Source organism: Rhineura floridana, chromosome 1 (assembly GCF_030035675.1).
Source record: "Rhineura floridana isolate rRhiFlo1 chromosome 1, rRhiFlo1.hap2, whole genome shotgun sequence".
NCBI lineage: Eukaryota > Metazoa > Chordata > Lepidosauria > Squamata > Rhineuridae > Rhineura > Rhineura floridana.
In genome coordinates this window covers 174,588,404-174,603,856 of record NC_084480.1, presented here as the reverse complement: position 1 = coordinate 174,603,856, position 15,453 = coordinate 174,588,404, and the positions used below count along the sequence as shown (strand labels likewise).

General features: G+C 43.4%; 1 protein-coding gene and 1 long non-coding RNA gene across 2 annotated transcripts in view; one reads left to right on the top strand and one right to left on the bottom strand.

Moving 5' to 3' along the window:
• Positions 1-15,453, top strand: part of LOC133365323 (uncharacterized) — a 31,357-nt gene that overhangs the window by 9,704 nt on the left and 6,200 nt on the right. The gene's annotated exons all lie outside the window — the stretch shown is intronic.
• HBEGF (heparin binding EGF like growth factor) overlaps positions 14,669-15,453 on the bottom strand; it is a 15,521-nt gene continuing 14,736 nt past the window's right edge. Inside the window, exon 6 of the mRNA XM_061586965.1 lies at positions 14,669-15,204. The gene's annotated coding sequence lies outside the window, so the exon portion shown is untranslated. The remainder of the gene's footprint in view (positions 15,205-15,453) is intronic.

Genomic DNA, 15,453 nt, shown 5'->3' with positions numbered 1-15,453 from the left:
TATGGTGTCTCATGAATTGTCCTGGCATTACATTATTGCCTCCAATACTTGTTGTGTGCCAATCTGGCCCTTGTTGCCTGCCATTTTTTGCTGTGGTCTTGGTGCTCCCTCTTTCATGCTTTGATCATAACCTCCTCTTGGCTTTTTTATGCGCTGATTCAATTGGGAATTGCTGTGCCTGGTGACAAATGGTTTTTTACCCCTTGTATTTATGACCCTGACTCAGTGCCCAAGAAATAAAGTGCCAAGATGTGCTTCATAGAGGAGGTTAGAGCTTGCATTCCTGCATATTTTAATGAAACGTATATCATGTTTGGCAAACGCTGTATTCAGCCTCTGTCCCAGCAGACAAAGAGGGAATCCACGTCATCAGACTGGAAAAGTTGTTGGAGCTGGGGGTCTCCACGCAGTCTGCAGCAGCAAGGCCAAAGATCAGGCAGTGCATGCAGAAAGAACTGGAAACCATTCTTCCATGGTGGCACATCTGACCTGAGGCAGGACAGAAAGCTCTTTCTTGCCTCTAACACACAGGAGTTTCTCACCACTCCAGTTCACAGGCATAAGGAGAGGTGGGGGGCTGCATTTCTATGGGGACATGGGCACTACAATGAGCCACTCACATCTCCCTAGCACTGCAACAACTCTGCAGTCCCACTGCTAACACCTAGCATAACAGAGCAGCTGTAGTGACCACACCTCTGGAAATCCAAATAAAAAACTCTGTTGCCACTCCAATCAGAATCCCTACAAAAGGTCACTTATTTGCGTTCAGGCAGCTGTAATCTAGAGGCCTACAGATATGGAACATTTTTCTTCCTTTTGCAGTTGGCTCTCTTCCCCAAAATAATAGCTGCAAAGAAAAACTAATAATGTGAATGGCTGGTCTACTTAGAGAGTACCATCATAAGCAGAAGACATTGGCTCAAATCTCTGAACAGATTGTGCTGGGGTGGTATAGTACCATCACTTCTTGGGATCCAGATTTATTTATACCGTGAATAGTACTAGGGCAGTTTCAAGGGAGGAAGAAGAGGCTTTGCTGTAGCAGCGGCTCCTGTGAAGGTTTGCTTTGTGTCTTCAGAACCTCATAGAACAGCAAGGGGGAACTAGCCGTGGAGTTCAAGTCCAACAAGATCTGGATGGCCACAGGTTCCTCATGGCCTATCCAGCCTCTGCTTAAATAATCCTTAAAGCAGAGCTCACCGCTTCCAAGGCAATCTGTGCCACTATCAAACAGCTCTGACAGGTTTTGATCAGAGTGAATTATTTTCTCAGGTCACTCCAATCACAGTGATTCAAGGGAGGGATGTTGAAGTAAAGAGAAGCATGTGTTTTTCATGGGGTCATTGTTCTTCTGTGAATTCTGCCTGGGAAAAGAGGGCATATAGAGTAGTGGTGGCCTATTTGGTGTCCTTCCCAATTAGTTTATGTTTTCTTATAAACAATTAAAAATAAATACCTCAATCCATTTGTTTTCATTCTGCTGCCCCCCTTTCAGATTGCATTAATTTGTTCTCAATCTTATTTTGCAGACTTTTATGAGAACTTAGCATAGGGTCATTCTACTTTCCTTCAGTTCAGTTGTTGGAATAATTACCTGTTTCATTTTAGTCTAATCCCTTTCTGTTTTCCAACAAATAATACCTACTTTGATTATATGTTTTCTCTCTTTTTTGCTTAGGTCTGTGCAAAATTCTCTTAGACCCTTCTCTCCACTACTCCGCTATGTGTGCATGTGTGTATGCATGGTTTTTTAAATTTGTTTTTTCTCTTGGCTTAAATTTGCTTGTTCAGAGTGTCATTCACCTCTCTTCAGTATTAGGGTACCTGTGATTTCATTATGTTGAATTCTTGCTGTCCCATATAATTAATTTTTTTATTAAAGTTTTTCCCACTCTAGTTATGGTACTGCCTACACACACACTGCTTGTCCTTTAAGTTTTAAGGAAGCTTCCAATTGTATTACCAGTTGTGCCAGCCTATTATTACCCACTTACTCAGAGACACCTCTCTCATAATTTTCTTATTGATGATCCACAAAAACTTGGGAAGATTAGGTTTTGTGTCCCCTTGCAGAAGAACCACTACACCTTCATTCTGAAAGTTGGTAGGCTCAGAAATTTGCTCAAAAAATTAAAAAGTTAGGTCTATTATTATTATTATTATTTAAGGTCCCCAGTCCCAAAAAACTGGATGGATATTCCAGTAATTTTGCAGGCTGAATCCACTCTGGAGTAGCTCCTTTACCTGCAAATTTCATCCACTTCTGTTAAAAGGAAGAAAGTTATAGCTGTTTTAAACTTCCCTACTATAGTGAATTGGGGGGAGGAAAATACAGAGCTTAAGAACTATTATCTGGATGCAAATAACAAGCTAAACTGGAAAGATACTGGGTGGATCTGAAACAGATCAGGTTGCCTCCCAGTGGTACAGCTACAAGGTGAATCTTGTGACCTAATAACTGCTTACACCAGCACTGCACCTCCTAGGGCCAAGGAATGGGTATTTGCTACACAATCTTGCCAAAGTGATTTTAACCAATATTTGCTCTCTTCAGCTGTGTTTAAATCAATTAACTGTACCTTGTTGAAAAGTGTTGATAACTTAAAGTGTTTTTGTTAGACTTAGGTAACCATTTCCATGAACATAAACCCCATCATTTTGTTTATGCATTTCATCAGTTGCAGCCAAAAGGTGCCTTCAGAGCTGACAGAAAAATAGCTGTGCAGAAACATAGGGTAATCTGAGTCTTCAGAGTGTTTAAGATGAACTCAGAGTCAAAATGAAACTAACTTCTAAAATAGATTATCCAGACAACTGCAGCTAGCAAATGAGTTCTGGAGGAACTTGGAAAGAGTGACAAACTCTGGCCCTGCTGCTGTCTGTCCCCCTCACCCCACAGAAGCGTACATTTGGGGTGATGCCTGTGCACATGCACTGCTATGAATTGCTGAACTTCTAGTATTCAGGATCCCATTTCCTCATAGCGCCTTTCAGGCAATAAAATTAACTGGTGTCTGAAAATAGTGAGCTGTGTGATTAAGTAACAATGCTGGGTTGTCGTACAGGCATGAACACATTTAGGCCGGCCAGCCAGCCTGGAGTGAAACTCTCAGCTTTGAGCAAATATTATGGGTCAAAACAGGCTGCTTTATAATTATTTACAAGCTTGAATTTTTTTGCTAGGGAAGCTAGGAGGTAACAAGCCAGTACTTTAGCCCCATTTGTGCATTCTGCTCACATGTAAACCCAACACATGAGCAAAGTGAGTGGGGACAAGCATGCTAAGCTCTGACCCCACCCCCACCCCATCCCCTGGCATCACCATCTCTAGCACCTTAAATTTGTGGAGGGCAACTTTGTGAAGTGTGGGGGTCTCTACTTACAGAGGGCCCACACACAATTTATAACCTTCCTTAATCAGGAATCTAATTTGTGCACAGCATTTCTGTGAGCCGGGGGTAGGGGAGCAGGGAGAGAGATACTTGCTTTATGCAGTCACTCTGTTTGAGTTGGAGGGCAAAGAGGATGATGCCATGAGTGGCAGGGCTTAGTGCAGTCATTCCCTCTCACGTGTAGGGTTTACATGTGAGTAGAATGCCTGTATAGGGCTTATGATTAAACCAATTCAACATTTTTTTTTTAAGATGTAGAATGCCATTTTCTAAGACCACAATTCCATAACTGTAGTTGTCTAAATCCATTTCAGTTGGGATTCAGGCCTGGTTTTGGTACAGAAACTATGTTGGTTGCCTGTATGATGACCTGTGTCAGGAGAGAGACAGGGGGAGTGTATCCTCCTTGATCTTCCAGCAGCCTTTGATACCATCAACCGTGGTATCCTTCTGATGTGGCTGTCGTGAGTTAGGTATTGGGGGCACCACGTTGTGTTGGTTCTGTTCCTACTTGGATGGATGGCTGAAGAAGGTGATTCTTTGGGAGCATGTCTCAGCTCTGTGGGTTCTTTAGTATGGGGTCCCACAAGCGTCGGTTCTGTCCCCTATGTTGTTTAACATCTACTTAAAACCATTGAGTGGAGTCATACAGAGTTTTGAGTTCATTGTCATCAGTATGCTGATGACACACAGCTCTATTTCTCTTTTTCACCTTCTGCAGATGAGGCAGTGGATGTGCTGAATCAGTGCTTTGTTGCGATAATGGACCAAATGAGGGCCAGTAAACTGAAGCTTAATCCATACAAGACTGAGATGCTGTTGCTAGGTGGTTTATCTGACTGGCTAAGTGGTGTACGGCCTGCTCTAGATGGGGTCACACTCCCTCTGAAGGAACAGGTTTATCATCATCATCATCATCATCTTTTCCCCAAATTAAAACTTAAAGCAACTTACAGCATTAAATATATATATATATAAACATCCTAAAATAGACTACATAAAAACTAAATCTAACTCCTCATCTGACTAAAAACAAACAGAAAATTAAACACCAAAGGCCTGGGTGAATAAAAATGTTTTTACCTGTGCCTCAGATTATGAACACAGGGTCCGGGTTGGTTCATATGGGAAGAAGCAGTCTTTGAGGTATTGGGGTCCTGAGCTGCTTTATAGGTCAAACCCAGCCCTTTGAATTTGGCCCGGAAACTAATTGGTAGTCAGTGCAGCTGTGCCAGAATTGGTGCTATGTGTTCTGTCTTGACTTGGTCAGCAAAGGTTGGGAGTTATCCTGGATCCATTGCTGTTGCTTGAGGCACCGGTGGCCTCAGTGATGCAGAGTGCCTTCCATCAACTTAGGCTGGCAGCCCAACTGCAACCCTATCTGAATAGGGATCACCTGGCTACAGTAATCTATGCTCTGGTAACCTCAAGGTTGGATGTTTGCAATGCACTTTATGTGAGGCTGCCTTTAAAAATAGTTCAGAAGCTTCTTTTAGTGCAGAATGCAGCTCCACAATTGGGGACAGATTCAAGAGTGGCTGTATACTATAGCCAGCATGGATTTTTTGCATTCCGCAATGTTAAACTGAAAATACCCCTCATGCCATTCTGTTACTTCCCATAAGCTCTTTTCAAAACAAGCTTACAAAACTTATAGTCCTTAACTCAGAAATGCTTGCTTAACAACCCTCAAAGATTTCATGGCAATACACAAAACAGTCAGAGAGAATCGAGAGTTCAAAGTATAAAACAAGAGAGAAAAAATCTAGATCCCTGTTGGACCTTTTCTGTCAGTGTTCTCATAATTTGTTGAAATTAATTAAAAAATCAGCCATGTTCACAGAGTACCTCTAATACTATTACTGATGTTGCCCCATACTCTGACCTTCATCTTCTGCATTTCAAAAGATTAAAAAATGCATGCAGGTGTTGCCACCACTCACCATATGCTCAGAGGCACATGTTTTGGCTCTTGCTCTGGACACTTTACTTGATAAAACTGAAAACTGTTGCAGAGGGGCATTTTCATTTTACACGTTTTGCCCTTCCCCTCAAGAACATGCAATACAATGGGCACATTTCCTCCCATTCTTTCCCCTCAGGAATCTCAGAGAGGAAAAAGTAGGTGGTTAAGGTCCTGGACTATGACCTGGGAGACTAGGGTTCGAATCCCCACACAGCCATGAAGCTCACTGGGTGACCTTGGGCCAGTCACTGCCTCTCAGCCTCAGAGGAAGGCAATGGTAAACCCCCTCTGAATACAGCTTACCATGAAAACCCTATTCGTAGGGTCGCCATAAGTCAGGATCGATTTGAAGGCAGTATATCTGTGGGCTATAGGTATGTCCTTAAACCACAAGGTTCTTTTGCCTGTGAGTGAATATAACACCAAATCTGTTCCAATTACACTGGCTGCCTGTACACTTCAAAAGCCAATTCAAAGTGCTGGTTTACACCTCTCTTTATGGCTACGGATTCCAATATCTTCTGGAACACTTCTCCCAATATGTACCTACCCTGACACTTAGGTCTTCTGAGGCCTTTCTCCAGATCTCCCCTCTGAGGAAGGCTTGGAGGGTGGTGACAAGGGAGAGGGCCTTTTCAGCTCCCCATCTGTGGAATACGCTCCCCAGTCAGGTCTGCCTGGCACCTTCATTGATGTCTTTTCAGCACCAGGTAAAGATTTATATATTTTTCCCAGGGATTTGATAGGCTGAGGTTATGCTGTTTTTATGAGTGTGCTGCCACAGCTTTCTGTGACTGTATGGGGTGAGGCTAGTTGTTTTACTGTTTTATTTTTATGATATGGTATATTTTGTTTTTAGCAGTGTTGTAAGTCACTTGGAGACCTTTGGGTAACAAGCAGCAACTAATAAATCTAATAATAATTTAAAATCTACTGGCAAGTCATTTAATAGGTTGCCAAGTGTAAAGGAAAACTACAGAGCTTCTGCACCTTTAAAAGTTGTATATTTTGGCAGGTTCAGCTCCTCTTGCAGGGATGAGAAAACTGCCCATTTTTCATATTTGTTAAAGGTACAGGCACCCTGCTATCTTTTAAAGTGCATCAGTTCACACATTCATCTAAGATTCATCAAGTGAACCCCAGCCAAGGTGTCCAATGCAGCACCTTGCCATACTCTGTGGGATTGATTTCAGTTTATGCAGTCTGATTTGTGGACAGGACCCTTGCAATGATGCAACCAACTTTTTGCTCTCTTGACCCCTATCCATCCTGGTTGATGAAAGCCAATCAGGGAGCTGGGGTTGATCAAATGCATCCAGGGTGTGATGAACATGCACCTATGCGTTGGAATGCTACTGCTGCCCTTTAACTGGTGCTAGTGTGTCCACTACTTAAGAAGAAGCCACCCTGGATCCTATGGTATATAACTACTGTTATACCACTCACAAATTCCTCATTTTTAGTTAAGGTGGTGGAGAGAGTGGTTGTAGAACAGTTACAGGAGCTCCTGCAGGATACAGATTATCAGAATCCATTTCAATCTGGGTTCAGGCTGATTTTGGGACTGACTCAGTCTTGGTTGCCCTGGTGGATGACCTCTGTTGAGAATGAGATTGGAGACATGCTGTTCAATCTCTTCTCAATCTCTCAGCAGCTTTTGATACCATTGACCATTCCTCCTTTTTGGTCTAGCTGTCTGGGATGGATATTGGGAGCACTGTTTTTGCTCCTGCCAACAGGTACATGTCCAGAGAATAGCACGAGGACATTCTGTCTTGGCCCCATGGTCCTTGCGCTGTGATGTGCTGTGCTGCATGATACAATCTTGTCCCCAGTGCTGTTCAACATCTATATGAAGCCATCGGGAGTGGCCATTAGATGTTTGGGAACAAAGTGTCATTAGCATCCTGATGACATTCAGCTTTATTTTTCCATTATATCTGAGTCAGGAAAGACTGTGCATGATCTGGACCATCATCTGGGCACCGTGGTACACTAGATGAGGGCCAATAAGTTGAGACTTTGAACTCTGGAAAGATGGAGGCACTGCGAGTGGGCATTCCCATATCCAGCAGACTGGCCAGTTGCCTATTCTAGCTGGGAATGCACTCCCTCTGAAAGAACATTGTTGTAGTTTGGGGGGGGCACTCCTGGATCCATCTTTGTCCCTCAAGCCTCAGGTAGCCTCAGTGGCTAGCAGGGCCTTTCACCACCTCTGGGTAGTATGCCAACTACAACCATTCTGGGGCAGGGATAGCCTGGCCATGGTGATTCATGTACTGGTAACCTGAAGACTTGATTATTGCAGTGCACTCCATGTGGGGCCACCCTTGGTCCTGAAGCTCTAGCTGGTGTAAAACACTGCGGCTAGGCTGTTGATGGGGACAAACTACCCCTAACACAATTCCAGTGCTCAAAAGCTTGCACTGGCTGCTACTGGGCCAGCTTCAATTTTTTTGCATTGATTTATAAAGCCCTTAACTTGGGTTCTGAATACTTTAAGGACTGCCTGATTCCTTATGTCACTGCCCAGTCACTGAGATCTTTGGGGTTGTCACTATTAGCGGCATGACTCATATTCACTAGGAGCCAGGGCCCCATTGTGCGGCACTCCCTTCCAGCTAAGATCAAACAGAATCACCCTGTTGGAGACCACTTAGAGGCTACAGTGGCTTGAAATGGAAACGGACTGCCTTCAAGTCGATCCCAACTTATGGCGACCCTATGAATAGGGATTTCATGGTAAGCGGTATTCAGAGGGGGTTTACCATTGCCTCCCTCTGAGGCTAGTCCTCCACAGCTGGCTAGGGCCTGCTCAGCTTGCCACAGCTGCACAGCTTGCCACAGCCCCTTGTCTGCAACTGCCGGCTGAGGGGCAACTGGGCTCCTTGGGACTATGCAGCTTGCGCACGGCTGCAACAGGTGGCAGGGCATGTAACCCCTGAGCCACTCGCTGCGGGGGTGATCTTTCACTGGGCCTTGACACCCAGGAGACACAAGCGGGGATTTGAACTCACAGACTCTGGACTCCCAGCCAGGCTCTCCTCCCCACTGTGCTATACCAGCTCTTGCCATCCGGTTAGCCAAGCCAAATAGTTGTGAGTCTGGCTTTTAGAACACTGACAGATGGTTCTTACTGAGCATGCCTGACACTGACTCTGGACTCCCAGCCAGGCTCTCCTCCCCACTGTGCTATACCAGCTGTTCCCAGTGGTTTAGTAGTATATAAATAAAGTAAGAACACCACAGTGCTATTAAATTAAACACACATGTAAATGGCCAATTGCCAAGAAAATCCAACACGGTCGCATTTGACTTCAAAAGAGGAAACTTCACAAAAATGAGGGGATTGGTAAAAAGAAAGCTGAAAAACAAAGTCCAGAGGGTCACATCACTCAAAAATGCTTGGAAGTTGTTTAAAAACACTATATTAGAAGCTCAACTGGAGTGCATACCGCAGATCAGAAAAGGTACCGCCAGGGCCAAGAAGATGCCAGCATGGTTAACGAGCAAAGTCAAGGAAGCTCTTAGAGGCAAAAAGTCTTCCTTCAGAAAATGGAAGTCTTGTCCGAATGAAGAAAATAAAAAAGAACACAAACTCTGGCAAAAGAAATGCAAGAAGACAATAAGGGATGCTAAAAAAGAATTTGAGGAGCACATTGCTAAGAGCATAAAAACCAACAACAAAAAATTCTATCAATACATTCAAAGCAGGAGACCATCTAGGGAGACAATTGGACCCTTGGATGATAAGGGAGTCAAAGGTGTACTAAAGAACGATAAGGAGATTGCAGAGAAGCTAAATGAATTTTTTGCGTCTGTCTTCACAGTGGAAGATATAGGGCAGATCCCTGAACGTGAACTAACATTTGCAGGAAGGGATTCTGAGGAACTGAGACAAAGAGTGGTAACGAGAGAGGAAGTTCTAGGCTTAATGGACAATATAAAAACTGACAAATCACCGGGCCCGGATGGCATCCACCCGAGAGTTCTCAAAGAACTGAAATGTGATATTGCTGATCTGCTAACTAAAATATGTAACTTGTCCCTCGGGTCCTCCTCTGTGCCTGAGGACTGGAAAGTGGCAAAAGTAATGCCAATCTTCAAAAAGGGATCCAGAGGGGATCCTGGAAATTACAGGCCAGTTAGCTTAACTTCTGTCCCTGGAAAACTGGTAGAAAGTATTATTAAAGCTAGATTAACTAAGCACATAGAAGAACAAGCCTTGCTGAAGCAGAGCCAGCATGGCTTCTGCAAGGGAAAGTCCTGTCTCAGTAACCTATTAGAATTCTTTGAGAGTGTCAACAAGCATATAGATAGAGGTGATCCAGTGGACATAGTGTACTTAGACTTTCAAAAAGCGTTTGACAAGGTACCTCACCAAAGACTTCTGAGGAAGCTTAGCAGTCATGGAATAAGAGGAGAGGTCCTCTTGTGGATAAGGAATTGGTTAAGAAGCAGAAAGCAGAGAGTAGGAATAAACGGACAGTTCTCCCAATGGAGGGCTGTAGAAAGTGGAGTCCCTCAAGGATCGGTATTGGCACCTGTACTTTTCAACTTGTTCATTAATGACCTAGAATTAGGAGTGAGCAGTGAAGTGGCCAAGTTTGCTGACGACACTAAATTGTTCAGGGTTGTTAAAACAAAAAGGGATTGTGAAGAGCTCCAAAAAGGTCTCTCCAAACTGAGTGAATGGGCAGAAAAATGGCAAATGCAATTCAATATAAACAAGTGTAAAATTATGCATATTGGAGCAAAAAATCTTAATTTCACATATATGCTCATGGGGTCTGAACTGGCGGTGACCGACCAGGAGAGAGACCTCGGGGTTGTAGTGGACAGCACGATGAAAATGTCGACCCAGTGTGCGGCAGCTGTGAAAAAGGCAAATTCCATGCTAGCGATAATTAGGAAAGGTATTGAAAATAAAACAGCCGATATCATAATGCCGTTGTATAAATCTATGGTGCGGCCGCATTTGGAATACTGTGTACAGTTCTGGTCGCCTCATCTCAAAAAGGATATTATAGAGTTGGAAAAGGTTCAGAAGAGGGCAACCAGAATGATCAAGGGGATGGAGCGACTCCCTTACGAGGAAAGGTTGCAGCATTTGGGACTTTTTAGTTTAGAGAAAAGGCGGGTCAGAGGAGACATGATAGAAGTGTATAAAATTATGCATGGCATTGAGAAAGTGGATAGAGAAAAGTTCTTCTCCCTCTCTCATAATACTAGAACTCGTGGACATTCAAAGAAGCTGAATGTTGGAAGATTCAGGACAGACAAAAGGAAGTACTTCTTTACTCAGCGCATAGTTAAACTATGGAAAAAGAAGATTAGACAAATTCATGGAGGACAGGGCTATCAATGGCTACTAGCCGTGATGGCTGTGCTGTGCCACCCTAGTCAGAGGCAGCATGCTTCTGAAAACCAGTTGCCGGAAGCCTCAGGAGGGGAGAGTGTTCTTGCACTCGGGTCCTGCTTGCGGGCTTCCCCCAGGCACCTGGTTGGCCACTGTGAGAACAGGATGCTGGACTAGATGGGCCACTGGCCTGATCCAGCAGGCTCTTCTTATGTTCTTATACCAGGTGTGGTGAGCTGGAGCTGGCTGCCTGGCCAGATCCTTATCTCCGCCACCCCCCATGAACTGAGTTTCATAAGTGGGTGGAGCCTTCCACCAGTCAATCATCTGAAGTCACAAGGATGTCAGGTGATCCATTTTGTAGGCAAGGCTTGAAATATATCATTTATTTTATTTTATTTATATCCCACCCTTCCTCCTAGGAGCCTAAGGCAGCAAACAAAAACACTAAAAGCACTTTAAAACGTCTTAAAAACAAAAGACTTTGAACATATTAAAACTCAACATCATTAAAAACATAGTAAAGCAAAAACATCTTAAAAGCATATTTTAAAAACACCTTTTAAAGCAATAAACGTTAAAACTGTGTGGGTGCAAGCATGCCATGTGTGGCACTTTGAAGCCCCAACAGTCAGGTGAGCCTCAGGCCTTCAAAGTGTCATGCAGGGCTGTAGGCACGCACTCATCATTGGATTGTCACTGCTTGCATAGAGCCCTTGCCCAGAACTTGGAAGCCACAATGATGAGCAAAAACGCCTTTTGGCCTAATTGCATCGTTACTTTCCCTACCCCTGACATACCTCAGATGTAGAGCAGGTAGACGTGGCTTGGCCAAAAGCAGTCAGAGATGCCTTAGCTCTGCTTTATCATTTGGATGCCTCCCTAACTCCATTCTCCACCTCAAGATCATCCTGTATATTTTGGTTAGGGCAGGTACTAAATTACTTTTGGTCACCCAGTGATTTGGTGGAAGAGCCTGTTCTGTTTGAGGTTTGAAGTTTGTTTCAGTCTGTGCAGGGCTGGCACCAGTCTGTCCAGGCCTGCAGCTCCCTTCACCTCAACACCCCCTCCCAATACAGGCAGCACAGGGCCTGCCTCATCTACCTCCTGCATCAGTGCACATGCCTGCCATCACCCAAGTTGGTGGCAGGGGCATCAACCTATTAGGGAGGCCCCCTCCACCATTTTGGATGATTGTAGGTATGCATGTGCAGTGCACAGGGTGTGCACGCTGACACACTAATGCAACAGGTAGGTGAGGCAGGTGAGCTTAAGTCTGTGCTGCCTGTGGCAGGGGGGTATCTGGGAGCTTCCACTTTGTGATTCGCAGCAGCATCAGTAACCTGATGCTGCTGCAGATCGGGAACAGGAGCTCCACCCTCACACCCAAAGGAAGGGCCCCTTGGCCAGGGCCCAGCTTGGCTGCCCACTGGCACCAGGACCGAGTCTGTGTGTTGAATTGCATGTTTGAACAACTCTATCTAGCAGGCCAGAGAAAGTGTCCTCAGCTGTCTTCTAGCACCAGCAATACTGACAAGAACAGTGATGGGGATTCAGTACAGCTGGCTAAGATCATTATCTTACTTTCCCACAGGGCTAATGAAAAATCCTTGGCTTGTAAACACTTTGACTACTGTCATTGTTTGTGGGTTTCAAACAGGGGAAGGCTTCATGCCCTATTACTAATCCTGTGAGCCAGTCATCATTGTTAACCACCCACAGGCCATCATTAACATAAAAATGCCAGATGGCTTCAAAAGGCCTCTCCATTGGCAAAAAGTGATGTCACCTAGCTATTAAACAAGGAATTTGCAGTGGCTGCTGAAGGAGCGGAAGGTCTTGATGGGGTGGGTAGAAGAGCACTGAAGGAAGGAGACTGGATGAAAGTAACTTGTATCTTAAATTTATAGCTTTTAAATATACATTTGACACACCAACATGGCACAACATAGATGACTTTCAAGTTCTTCATTAGGCTAAGAAAAACAGCAGGGAAGACGGGGAAGAAAAAAACTGGCATGATGTTAAAGCCACAAAAGCTGCAGTTTAAATAATCTGTCAAGAGGAGTTGTGCATACTTAATTGGATTAGCCTGTACTAGGTGCTAACTGATTTCAGGTTGAACCAACAGTTTCTGAAACAAAGAACCATCTCAGCATTAAATGAAATGCACAAGTTCCTTGTGTAGCACAGATGTAAAGAGAAATAATGCATTCTTTATATTAGCAAAGCTGAAGATTAATTTTAGTGGGTACTGTAGGTCAAGAAGCTACACTGGGTAGCAAACCTAGTGGTTAGAGCATATTAGAGCACCAATAAAGTCGTATCTTATAGTAAAAATATCTTCCTCCAGTTTTATAGTACAAGTTTCTTATCTCTTTCTTCTCTCTGTAATTTCTATTTACAAAATTTAAGGAAATATTTCTGCTACACTGGGGCCTCTAGAAAAGATAAAAGGATTGACTACTAGTTCTCCATTAGAATGTGGAACAACAGACTTCCACTAGTTCACACTTTCTTCTGTCCTGCATTGATGGTTTTGATGTTGAGCTGATTTTCAGAAGTAATCTCAGATCTATATATAGTATACAACAAGTTATGCACCTGGTTATATTCTAACATCGGTAGAATATCCACCCTAGATTTACCTTGGTGAGATTTCTATGGTCTCTTTTCCACCATTATTAAATATATTTCCAAACCTATGGTTTAGATGTGATCTTTTTCTAATTAAGTCCTGTCCTGGTGTCCACATGGTGGTGCCTCAGCTGTTGTGGGGGATCCTGGTGTCTTTCTGTTACAGAGAAACCTATTTTCCTACAACTCAAAATGCAGCCTTGTGTCATTTAGAAAATGCAATTCCCCACATGCTCAGCTTGTGGAACATTTCACTCCCCTTAGCATGGCTTAGCAGGGTGGAGGGAGAGAATTACTGATAGATTGGTCACTTCAAGTCCAGACTATAACTATATGACATCAGTGGAGCCAATTTTTCCAGACAAGCTATTAGAAGCCCAAACCCTGCCTTTTTGGTGGGAGTGACTTCCAAAGAGGCTGGTGGTTCCTCCACACTGTCTACAGTCACCTCACGGTTGTCCTGAGTCCTCACCCCACATCTGTAGACAGGACTGCCAACAGTTCCTCACTTCAGAAACGCCCACAACCCCCACCTATCAAGAAAAGAACATCACATTTGTTTATTTGAGGCCATTTCCTAACCTGAAGGTTTAAGACACAGTATGTAATAATATCCATGCTGCACGAGATAAGGCTTAGTTCTCACTGAGGTGGTAAACCTGAACTATTTCACTCCAGACTGTGGATTGAGGCTGACAAGACTGTATGCTCCTCCATACAAAAATATATTCAACACACACCTTGGGAAAAAGGCTAGGCAGAACCCTTTCTGACATCAGATTTTCTATGCTGAAGAATCTGTTTTTTGATATGCAAAACATTAGCATGTGAACCTCTACCTGCAGTCTGGGGTAGCAGAGGGCAGGCATAGTTTTACCACCTTACTGCAAATTGGGCTTAAAATGCAACAGTAACAGCTACTGCTGCTGTTTTCCCCTCCCAAGCCCAGAATGTTTGTCACCATTGGTAAATGTATGCTTAGAACAGCCTTTGCCAACCTGGATGTTTTGGACCACAGCTCCCATCATCCCTCACTGGATTGGCTGATTGGATACATTATGCAAACTATCACGGAGGAAACATTCTGAGGTTTGCAACCAGTGTTCCGGATTTATTCATGTGCATCTCTAAGCAAACATCCAAGATACCTCCAGTTGTGACAATTTACCCTGGGAGGTTATCCAGAATCTGCCCCAGACACACACATTTTTGGCATGTAAGTTTTGGCAAAAGGTAAATTTTAAGGATTAGTAATTGTCCCTTTTCAATTATTTTAATTCTTACTTAAATTAGTATTCAAGTAACATCAAGTATAACAAAGGGTTATTTATTAGAGTGTTACACTGCACAATCCTCCTGTCTCTCCATTTGATTGCAGGACTACAGGATCAAGCCCTAAATAAATAGTATGTACAACGTATCTAAAATAAATATATAATTTAAAATGAAATATCTTGTTAAATAGTTCCCCCCTCATTTAATAGAGTTCAAAAGTTAGATTTCTTCAGCAGAGTAAGTCTTTCACAGTTAAATCCTCAGCAGATGTCTGAAGAATCCAGTTTACTGGAACATTGATTGCTTGCAAAGATGTTACTTTCCAATGGTACCGAGGCAAAGTCCAACTCTTCTCCTTCTGTGCTGTGGCTCCACATTTCAGGAACAAGCACTCTGCAGAGAAACATCTCTTGCAAAATTCTTCCTATTTGAACAAATTGCTTCTTCAACAAAGCAAAGATCTGACACAATCTGTTCCACTCATACAAACTCCAGTTTGATGTTGAAATGTGTCTAGGAAAAAACTTTTATCCACTGGATTATGGAAATAAGAGCTGTTCCACTGCTGAATCCTGCAATGCAATAGAAGGATGCTTAATGTCAAAACTAAACATCCATCCCACATGATAGCTTTAATGTGCAAATTCAAAAGACACTTTCATTTAAACCAAAGCAGAAGGTTATTCTTCCTACCCCATTGTTAGGTAGGGTGCCATCTCTAAAGAGAATAATTCCATTGAATTCAGCTGGAGATACTCCAGGACTAGTGCAGAATAAGTGGCTTGAGGTCTAAAATGATGCACTCTCCTGGAATTTAACAG